Genomic DNA, 11,343 nt, shown 5'->3' on the forward strand with positions numbered 1-11,343 from the left:
TAGTTTGCGGTCTGTACCTAACCTATTTCACACACCCAAGTTGTCCGCTAACTTGGGGAGTGTGCTGGCTGCTGTCTTAGGCGAGGAGGCCTGTGTAGACAACTTGAATCACTGGGTGTGCGTGCCACTCAGTATAGATGTGATTGAACAGACAATCTGCGTATGCGATACTAGTAGGTGTATACCCATTTTTGGCCCGTCTCCAAAAACGGATGTACCAAAGTGACACAAGGGGCATGTGTGGCCTTGAAATATATTCAAGCGATCGACATCCATTGCAACGAAGCTGCAGCCGGGATAGTATTTGGGGTTGTGACGGAGTTTCAACTTACAATATACTGCGTGTAATAATAAGCGCAAGCTTTAGACGGGACTTGTGAGATAGACAAGGGACAGGTTTTCCCACGTCACTGTCCCGTCTAAAGAGGGCGCTTATTATTTCACACAAGAATGGACCAACTATTACCCAGCAAATATCCATCTCATTAAATTACAACAATATATATTGGGCGCGAGTACCTACAGCTTTCATTGATTACGAGAAAGCGTTTGAGTCAGTAGAAACCTCAGCAGTCATGCAGGCATGATGGAATCAGGGTGTAGACGAGCCGTATGTAAAAATACTGAAAAATATCTACAGTGGCTCCACAGCCACCGTAGTCCTCCATAAAGAAAGCAACAAAATCACAATAAAGAAGGGTGTCAGGCAGGGAGATACGATCTCTCCAATGCTATTCACAGCGTGTTTACAGGAGGTATTCAGAGACCTGGATTGGGAAGAAATGGGGGTAAAAGTTAATGGAGAATACCTTAGTAACTTACGATTCGCTGATGATATTGCCTTGCTTAGTAACTCAGGGGATCAACTGCAATGCATGCTCACTGACCTCGAGAGACAAAGCAGAAGAGTGGGTCTAAAAATTAATCTGCAGAAAACTAAAGTAATGTTTAAGAGTCTCGGAAGAGAACAGCAATTTACAATAGGCAGCGAGGCACTTGAAGTCGTAAGGGAATACATCTACTTAGGGCAGGTAGTGACCGCGGATCCGGATCATGAGATTGACATAATCAGAAGAATAAGAATGGGCTGGGGTGCGTTTGGCCGGCATTCTCAGATCATGAATAGCAGGTTCCCGTTATCCCTCAAGAGAAAAGTGTATAACAGCTGTGCCTTACCAGTACTCACCTACGGGGCAGAAACCTGGAAGCTTACGAAAAGGGTTCTACCTAAATTGAGGACGACGCAACGAGCTTTGGAAAGAAGAATTATGGGTGTAACTTTAAGGGGATAAGAAGAGAGCAGATTGAGTAAGGAAACAAACGCGAGTTAATGGCATCTTAGTTGAAATCAAGAAAAAGAAATGGGAATGAGCAGGGCATGTAATGAGGAGGGAAAATAACCGATGGTCGTTAAGTGTTACGGACTGGATTCCAAGAGAAGGGAAGCTTAGCAGGGGTCGGCAGAAAGTTATGTGGACGGATGAGATTAAGAAGTTTGCAGGGACACCATGGCCACAATTAGCACATGACCGAGGTAGTTGGAGAAGTATGGGAGTGGCCTTTGCCCTGCAGTGGGCGTAGCCATGATGATGATGATGATGATGATGATGATGATGATGAATCCTACAGTGGCGCAATCTACCAGGAGTGCACATCTGACGTGTTGCGAGGGACAACTACGAGAATAACGCATAGTTTGGCTACCGGCGCTCGCCCTGCTCAAATTTTCTCAAAGTGCCTACAAAGCAAGTTGGTAACTACCAAATTACAGGTCCTGGGCAAACTGCAAACACAGGGCACTTTACACATTCTATGATTTCACAAAGTACAATTCACGGCCGCTGCGTGTGGTCGTCGCAAAGAAGCTCGCCATTTTTTTTTTTACTTTTTTGTGAAATAAACATTCAAACATATTTGTAGTGTATACGCTGTCTGTAAAACACCCAATGTCGTTTCAATGCACCCATAGCGCGGATTCTCAACGAGCGGTTGTACGTTTGCATGTATGTTAATTAGCGGTTGCCTTGGAAAGGCGGTGGTCCCGGGTTCGAGTCCCGGATTAAGACGAATTTTTCTTGAACTGCGAGGCTTTTCTTTCGAGGAGCCCGCATGTGTTTCCTTTGTAGAAATTGCTACGATTGGGTGGATGTCTTATTTTTCAACTTGAAAAAGGGGATACCAGCGAAGCACAATTTTAAAGGACGCGCACATAAGGGAAATGCGTTAGACACGGACGGACGCTGGACTTTCAACTGCACTTCAGCAATCTTCGGTTTGCCGATGACATTGTTCTATTCAGCAACACTGCGGACGAGTTACAACAAATGATTGAAGACCTTAACATGGGGAGTGTACTGGCCGCCGTTCAGGTGTGAGCCGGTGTAACTTCCCCAGCGCGGAGTAGCAGGTTAGAGGCACTTCATTCAGGCCGACCTCTCCACCAGTCTGCCATTAAACATTATTCCTCTCTCTCTTCTTACAGCTTGCGTGGTCAGCAGTAAGTTTTCTTACCTTCATTTGATTTAAAACAAACAACCAATTACTACTATACTACAACGGTGCATGATCGCAGCCGAGTCTGGGGTTAGCGTCTCCCATTTTGTGGATTAGTATAATGTTTGCATTCTTCCAGTTTTCTGGGACCCTTGCAGTCGATAGACACTTCGTATAGAAAGCCGCCAGTTTTCCTAGCATTATATCTTCTCCATCTTTGATTAAATCGGCTGTTATTCCATCATCTCCTGCCGCTTTTTCCCGTTTCATGCCTTGCAAGGCCCTTCTGACCTCATCTCTAGTGATAGGAGGAGTTTCTGTATACTGTTCAATTATTGTTTCGAATAGAGCACTCCCGGGTCCTCTGGGTACTGTACTGGACAGGTCAGTATAGAATTCTTCCGCTGCTTTTATTATACATTCGAGATTGCTGATGATATTACTTGCTTATCTTTCAGTGCATCTTGGTTTGTCCTATGCCAAGTTTCCTTCGCACTGATTTCAGGCTGCGTCCATTTTTTACAGCTTCTTCAGTCTTTCTCACGTTATAATTTCTAATATCACTTATTTTCGCTTTTTTGATCAGTTTTGACAGTTCTGCGAATTCTATTTTATCTCTTGAGTTGGAGACGTTCATTCTTTGTCGTTTCTTTATTAGGTCTTTTGTTACTTGGGAGAGCTTGCCTAGTGGTTGCCTTGGTGCCTTGCCTCCCATTTCAATTGCTGCCTCTGAAGCCAGCCTCGTTACGGTTTCATTCATTCTCTATGTCATCATCGTCATCTCTATATTCTAAGGCTGAATATTTGTTTGCAAGTACCAGCATGAATTTGTCTGCTTTTACTCTTAGTGCCTCTAAGTTGACCTGTTTTTTTTCTTGACCAATTTTAGTCTTTCTCTGTACAAATTGAGGTGAATCCTAGCCCTCACTAACCTATGATCACTGCACTTTACCCTACCTCACTTCTACATCCTGCATTATGCTGGGATTGGCAGAAAATATGAAGTCAATTTCATTTCTTGTTTCACCATTAGGCCTCTTCCAGGTCCACTTTCTGTTGCTACGTTTCCTGAAAAGGGTGTTCATTATTCTCATGTTATTCCTTTCTGCCATTTCTACCAGCTTCTTTCCTCTAGCATTTTTAGAATCGATCCCGTAGTTGCCAATTGCCTGTTCAACCGGCTGCTTCCCCCCACTTTTACATTGAAGTCACCCATAACTACTGTATGTGTACTGTATGTGCCCGTGTAATATTTTATCTCTTTTTTTTTTCAGTTTCCCCAGTGAAAGATATCACAATTCGGTCTCTTCGTGTGGATTATACAAAGGGATAGACGTCACCTGCTCGAGAACTTGAAATAGCCATGCAGCTCATTAAAAATTTGCGCTGTTAATTAGTCACTAATTGAAATTGATCATTGAAACCGCGACGTAGTGAAGCCACGTATGCAGACTAGCATTGCTTTCGAGGTATCAGCTACCAGAATGTGTTAATATATGCAACTTAGAGGGTGGATCTTGCAAAGCTGTAAACAGGAAAGCCAATATATTTCGTACCTTATATTGTAGCGTATTACAGGGTAGAAAGCTTGGGCGAGTTGGTCGTATTTCAAATAGCACTCTTGTTTTCTTTCTTTTTTTTGCGTGAAAGAAGCATTCAAATATATTTGTATTGTACGCTGTCTGTAAAACAGGCAGACAGGCAGCGTACTCCCTTTACTCTTCTCTGTCCGCATCAAGACGATATGTTGGGCCAGTTGGTTAGGATTCATCGAAAGGTTTGTAACAGCGCAACACAAGGCACAGACAAAAGGAAGGTAAAAACGACAACGCGGCGCTGACCCTCAATCGATATTTGATTGAAGAAACGTCTAACATATATATAGGTGCCAGTTAATAAAACCATGGCATGGGCCATGAAGAGCGATATAGCGTTCGCTGATACACGCCTTGTCCTTAATCTTTATATTGCAAGCCTCAGCGATGTCTCTTGTCAATTGGCTCGCGTGATTATAAGCAACAGTAGTTTTTTTTTTTTTTTAATACGGGCGGCAACCGCACGGCTTGGCATTCGTTTTTCCTACTTTCGCGCGTTACGCAGTACCGCCGTTAATCATAGGTGTTGAAAGAGGTGAAAGACACAGAGAGGGATCTGTGGAAAATAGGGATGCAGACGAAATCAGCACTGGGAACATAAAAAAAAATTCAAGCAGGACATTGCCTAAGAAAAGATCTACAATCATTCTAGGGGAACCTCTTTGTTGTTTTAAGCCAGGACGGGAGACGTCAGAAATAATCAAACGGAGGTTGTCTGATTGGTGGCTAAAATCACAGGCGCGGCTAGATGACGTACGCCGCCGGATTTGAAGGGACACTAAAGGTAACTATGAAGTCAAGTTGAAGTGATAAAGCAATGCTCTATAGAACGTCTAAGGCGCCAATATAATCGCGAACAGAGCTTTAGTAACCGAGAAATTGAGGTAAATTCATGACACGATTTGAGACCCACCCCCCCAGCGACATTCCGGTACTAGCCCGATGACGAAGGCACTCCTCACCATAACTTATGTCACCAGTACTCAACTACTCGTATTAGAAAGATCAGTTCATCGGGTTATAAGATGTAAGAAAATGCTACTTGTCTACTTCTGTTCGATTCTAAGAAAAAATAACAGTTTGACGTTACCCTTCAGTAGTATGGGTGGTCGAAAGGTTTCATTTTCGCTCGACTCTGCGCCGCGCGCGCTTTGGAGTTTCAGTTGTTTCGTTATCGAGTCGTGCTGCGCTGGCTCTGCTGGCTCGCGAAACTTGCATTTGGAACAAGCAGTGAGAATACCATGTCCATGTGATGTCGTGTGATGCGCGAACGGTCCGCGGAACTTGGTCAAGGGCAGATGCAACGGCGAATCCAACGTTATTTATCATTGTGTGCCAACGAATGAACCTCTCCGTTCGAAGTGGTTAAGTGTCGTACCTCTGCCACAGCACGTTGGCAAAGAGCCGAAAATCGCATAATGTGCTCGCTGCACTTTCGTCCAGAAGATTCCGAGTTCAACGCCAACTTACTGAAGTCGTGTGGAGTACCTTTCAAAGCAATGCTTTCCCGTAGCGCTGTTCCGTCGGTCTTGCCTCCATTCTCCGAAGCGAAAGAACTGCAGGTCGAAGATGGGGCGGTGAGTGCGCCATTTGGTTTTCACGAAGGAAAAGCTACAAATGTGCGAATATGTACAGCCATGACATACAGTTGCCGTCGTAGTAGTACGCAACGACGCCGGCAACGCGAGCCCTCAGCAGCAGGTCACGTTCATCAGTGCCTAAATCGTTGAAGTCGAGCCCAGCATCGCGAGCCAATGTGTTGTCAGGGTCGTCCATTGCAACGAGCGTCAAAGTTGGCGTCATAAAATAAAGAACCAGCTCATCGTTGCGCGCTTTCCCTTCCGCTAGCCACAATAAATCCGCTTTCGCGCTGCTGTCGGCTCTGTCTTGGCTCTGTTTCTGGCCACGCATTTGCGTTTTGCGCAGATAAAGCCCCTCAATTTTAAGGGGCTTTATGCGCAGAAAAGCTGCAGCGTCGTCTGCGGGCGCCGTTTTACTCATAGAGTTACTATACTGACTCTAGAGGACAAGCTACCCATAGGGCCCATGCATTAAAATCGGGAACCGCAAGAGCGCCGCCATGTTGCTACGCGCCGAGGTTGCCAGCTCCTGAAAGGCTTGCTAGACTTGGTGACAGTAGTCAGTTTTAATCCGGCAACAGTAGCAGCGTAGCAGCATGGCGTCTCGCTTGTAGTGTTGTGATGTGTGCGTGCAGCCGTGTGTTTGGGGCTTTATAAGTCGGTTCTTTATTCTATGTTGCGGGACGGTGTGGGTGTGGTCCATGTTGGCCGTACAGCTGGCAGTTATGCAACCGAGGGATGATCCTGTTCAAGTTTCCGGCGGTATGCGGTTTTCAGCGGTCACGCCTGTTGCAGGAGTGTCACTCGACGACGTTACGAGCTCGAAGCTGTGGTCAGATTCCTCGTTGGCGTTCCGTAATTCTCTTCGCACGGGCGCGGTATGTTGCGAAAGCCGCTTTCGCGATCTGTCGTCGCGACGATAGATCGGGTTTTTTATTATTATAAGTAATGATCCAGCTGTAGGGCACATGTAACCGACAAACGGAAGTCTCAGGAGAGCACCTGAGATGATAGTAGAGCAGGCGGCGCAGGAACTCCAGGGCACCCGAGGGACAGTGGGGGGATCAAAGCTCGAAGCAGAACGGTAGGTAGGTTGGGGCCGCCGAGGCAGGTGTGTGCCAGGGAGTGTTCGCACGGACAGCTCCCCTGGCACGCGCAGCCGTGCCTCGCAAGGTCGAGATGCTTTAAAGGCACCTGCGCTCATGATCTTTCTTTTGCCTCGGCGCAGTGAGCACGATTAACGAGAATAATGTGGAGGGCATCCGGTGCAGTCGCGAATGCATCATGACAAATGTAGCTCGCGTCGCCTGGCGTCTGTAGTAATATCAGAGTTGGTTGTATGAACTTTATGCATAATACGCTTTGTTACGGTACCTTAACGGAATGGGTCTAGAGGACGGTGTTGGTACATTTTTTCGTACCGCCCTAATCCTATACCCCCACTACAAACACACACATACCCCCTTTTTTTATGTATACATACAATTCCTTGCCATGACGGATCATAGCCTCTTTTATTTTTGAAAAATAGAGGAGGCTATGGACCGATTGACCAGTTCAAGTTGTCAACTTGTCAGTAACTGTCGTAGGAATCACTGTAATAAACACAATTCCATGATCGGATTGTTTACTTTCATTTTTTGTTGTAACACTGAGGACTACATAGAACTTTAATTGTTATATGTGAGAGAAGTATGTGGATATCACGAGCTTAAGCCAATGTGCGATACACAGACAAAGCAGCTGCTACAACATGAACTGCATTGAGGGCCACACAACACATACGTAATTAAAGGTGCAAAATATAGGGGGAAGCTTCAAAATACGCTCTGTAGCACTGCAAAGTATAATATATATTGTATGTGTACAATAAATGTTCAAAAATACAATGCATCAATGTCCCATTTGCCTTAAAGTTTATTATGAAGTTCAAGTTTACTGAAGTTTATTATAAGCATATGTACAACAGGAATCTACTGACACACCCGCAGTCAAGGTGGCTGTTCGAGGTGTGCTGGCTGCCTCAGTGTAAGAAAAAGAAATTGGGTAAATGTCGACACCAGTGCCACTGCTTCTTGCCTCTGACCTGCACGTGCCTCTGCGGCATCTTTGTGCACAAGTGTGCTGGCGTGGCGAGGCGTAGGAGTCATCCGAGAGAAAGAGTATTGTTTACATGGAGAAGTGGCTGTTCACATTGCCTGTCACTTTCCCTCAAATGTTTCCTTGGCGAATAGGGTGACACACCCGCAGTCAAGGTGGCTGTTCGAGGTGTGCTGGCTGCCTAAACGAAATAAAAAGAAATTAGATGAATGTCGATACCAGTGCTATTGCTTATTGCCTCTTACCTGCATTCGCCTCCACGGCCTCATGGCTTGCGGAGACTGTATGAGGGAGCTGCTGTGGCTAGGCGTAGGCATTGTCTAAGCAAAAAGAAAAGGCCATTCAAATGGGGAATTACGGTAATAAATGCAGTTGTTATGTCTGCTTCTTGCACTCTTCTTGCCTAAAAGTTTTCAAACATAGTGTCCAGAACACACCAGCACTTTGACTGCTTCTCCTTTTTACCTGCAGGTGTTGCTGCGAGATCCTTAGTATGGCTGCGTGCAGCATTGTAACACTTGGTGGAGGCATTTTAAGTGGTAGCCAAAAATATAAAGAATCATCCTTGTCTGCACAAATGCTTTCAATTTCTAAATGCAGTGGTAACTATCACTATTGGTGCAAGGCCCCCCCACATCTACGCGGCAAGTGCCATAGCTCGAAACTGAATTGTTGCTTTAGTGTTTCACAAGGCATCTGATATGTCCACATTAGATGTGATGTGTTTGTTTTTATTTATCCCAGTGTGGAGAGAGCATCATTAAATGTTTTTTTAAATTTTTGCGCGTCTTGTTTTTTGGTTTATTTCTGAATTTATCATGATGCTAAAGTGACTTATGTAATGGAAATCAGCTTTTGTTTTGCAGAAAAACAATGCATTTCCTGACCCATTGTTTGACATCCCCTCACTCACATAATTTTGCAGAGTATTCTACCTATATTGACTTGCTTGACCTACACTAAAGAGTCTTGCATTTTCAAATACGACTCTTTCCTTGAAATCATTCGACACTTCTCATAATTTCTGTACCTTGGGCTTCTGATACTCTGCAGTCACCATTTTTGCTTGTTTCTGACTAGAAATGTCCGCTTTAATTTAGAGCTTAAATTTTACTTTTGGAACACATGAACATTTGCCATTGCATATCGGCATAAAAGGGAAACATGGTTCATAAAACATTTGCAAAATCCAATTGAAGATTGATGAATGCAGCTTGCAGTGTGATATGACTGAATTAACCTTAAATAACTCATCTCACTTGGTAAATGAAAGCACATATTAGTGTGATGCACAAGATACGTTACACTAATGCACTGGTGGGTTCTCTTGCTTATACAGCAAAATAATCGGTGCGCGAGAAAAAAAAAAAAACATTATTTTTGCATAACCCTTGTACACACTGACTTAAGGAAAATGAGCTGGAGCTGTCCACATGATGTACTTATTTTACCTGCGAGTATGGTCAACAAAAATGTGTCCCAGCTGCTTAGTGGTATTCGGGATTATGTCAGTATTGCATATGTGCCTGTTGTCGAAAATAATTGAATTTTGAAAATGCTCGCAGGGATCTGATGTGCATATCTGCAGTGTATGGATGCATGTAAAAGACTCAGCATCAAGTGCAAGTGAACGGTCCCACAGGCCCGGAGTCGATCATGCAAATAGATTCGCTGCACAAATTTGTGACCAGGAAAGATATTCCACATAAAATGGCATGCAAGGAAGTGTTGAAAATATTGCACAGTTAATAAAACGCCTACGCTATTAATATGTGGGTTGGTGCACTCGTTATGCAAAACGGAGGCGTGCAGACAGGACACAAGAGTAGAGTATTTACAAGCAAACAACACGAGCGCCGCCCACTTCTCTACTCTTGTATCCTGTCTGCACGCCTCACCTTTGTTTTGCATAATGAATCCTAGCCAACTAGCTCAGCTTTCTGTCGTTCTAAGTCCCGATGCACTCGATTTCGTCCGCATTAGGCACTCGCCTCTTGATTAATTCGTGGCACAAAAATACTCGGCATCAGGCTATTTTTCTGCTGTGGCCTTTGTAGAAGCATGATTGTTCAAAGTGCAACAATTAAACAGATTCTTTGAGTTGCTTGTGGCTTCGCCAGTACAATTCCGGTGCGCTGGTCCGCCTGTCCAGCAATTTCCTACTGAAGGGAAACCTGCAAATAAAAACACCGCTCCGCATGCAGAAAAATGCTCTACTGTGGCGCTTCTCAAACGATTGTGATGCACCACGAGAGCTGCCTACTCGCGTGATATTCTCAACAAGGAGATACATTCGTTTACTTACATGAGAAGGTATATGCCAGAGCACTCCGGGCCTTCGGTGGCACATAAGGCACGTGTGTGCCATAGCGTCCGATGTCGACGCGCGATCGCATGTCAAACCTAAACTGTACGAAACTACTACGCATCCAAAAAACAGATTAGAAACCGAAATTCCCGTCATCCTTTATTGCATGAATGCGTACGTCGTGATTTGCATAAGTAACAGACTTAGCGATCGCTTTCTGTAAACTTAATATTAACGCACCACCTTCATAAAGCCATCAGGTATGCGTTTTTAGATGACAAAGCATAAGGTGACCTGTACTTGTTCTCAGCTCTTTCAATAGTAATTGCGCTGGCCACATTGACCAGTAGCAACAGGGCGGCGCCCTAGAGGTTCCCACTTTTCCGGCCCAGCTTTTCCTCTAGAGTTGTTCTACTAACTCTATGGTTTTACTCACCGGCGACGCAACGTCACTATGAGACCATGACGTCACCACTCCTCGATCGAAGGGAGGGTGATTTGAACTGCCCTAGAGGTATGCGGACGCTTCAGAACGCATTTTCTCTTAAAATAAGGCTCTTCTTCGCACGAAACAAGCGTTTCGAGGTTTCTGGGATGGTATTAGAGTAGGTCCTTCTGATCATTAATTGATGCATCTAAGTGCTCTGCGTAAAGCGTGTAATTTATTATAAGGTTTTAAAAATACACATCGCTGCCGATCGTAGCGCACTGCTCGGCGGAATTTTAAGCCGCCCCTACCCATATGATGCAAATAACCCATATGACGTCACGTGGGCGAGCTATCTGATTGGCTGACCAGTGTGCATGGTCGATAATTTTTCCAACTGTATGGTAAATAAATAATCTTCGTAATAGTTAGAATGTTAGTTCATTTGTTTTTATAAAAAGAAAGTAACATAAAGAGAATGCACAAGAACAATTTTTCAGTACACTTCAGCACTTCCGGCACACAGCAAGTGTCGTCTGCTTGTGTTACAACGTACTCCATTTTGACGAGAGCTCCGCGGTCAGAGTCGGTCTCAGTCTTTTCGCGAGCACTATGATTCGACTTTGTTGCCTTGTGGACTGCAAACCTAGCGACTGGCAATGTCAAGCTGCGACATCGTGTCCCTCTGCAAGGCAGTATACAAGCGAACTGGCTGCTGCGCAGGATTTGAGCGTTTGTGGCCGTCATATTACACCGGAAGATTACTAACGCAATACCGTTTCGCGAGTCCAGTATTAGGGCAAACGCAAGCGCAAGGGGACAGGGTCTGGCCGCTTGACT

This window comes from Dermacentor albipictus, chromosome 10, assembly GCF_038994185.2.
Source record: "Dermacentor albipictus isolate Rhodes 1998 colony chromosome 10, USDA_Dalb.pri_finalv2, whole genome shotgun sequence".
In the NCBI taxonomy this organism is placed as follows: domain Eukaryota; kingdom Metazoa; phylum Arthropoda; class Arachnida; order Ixodida; family Ixodidae; genus Dermacentor; species Dermacentor albipictus.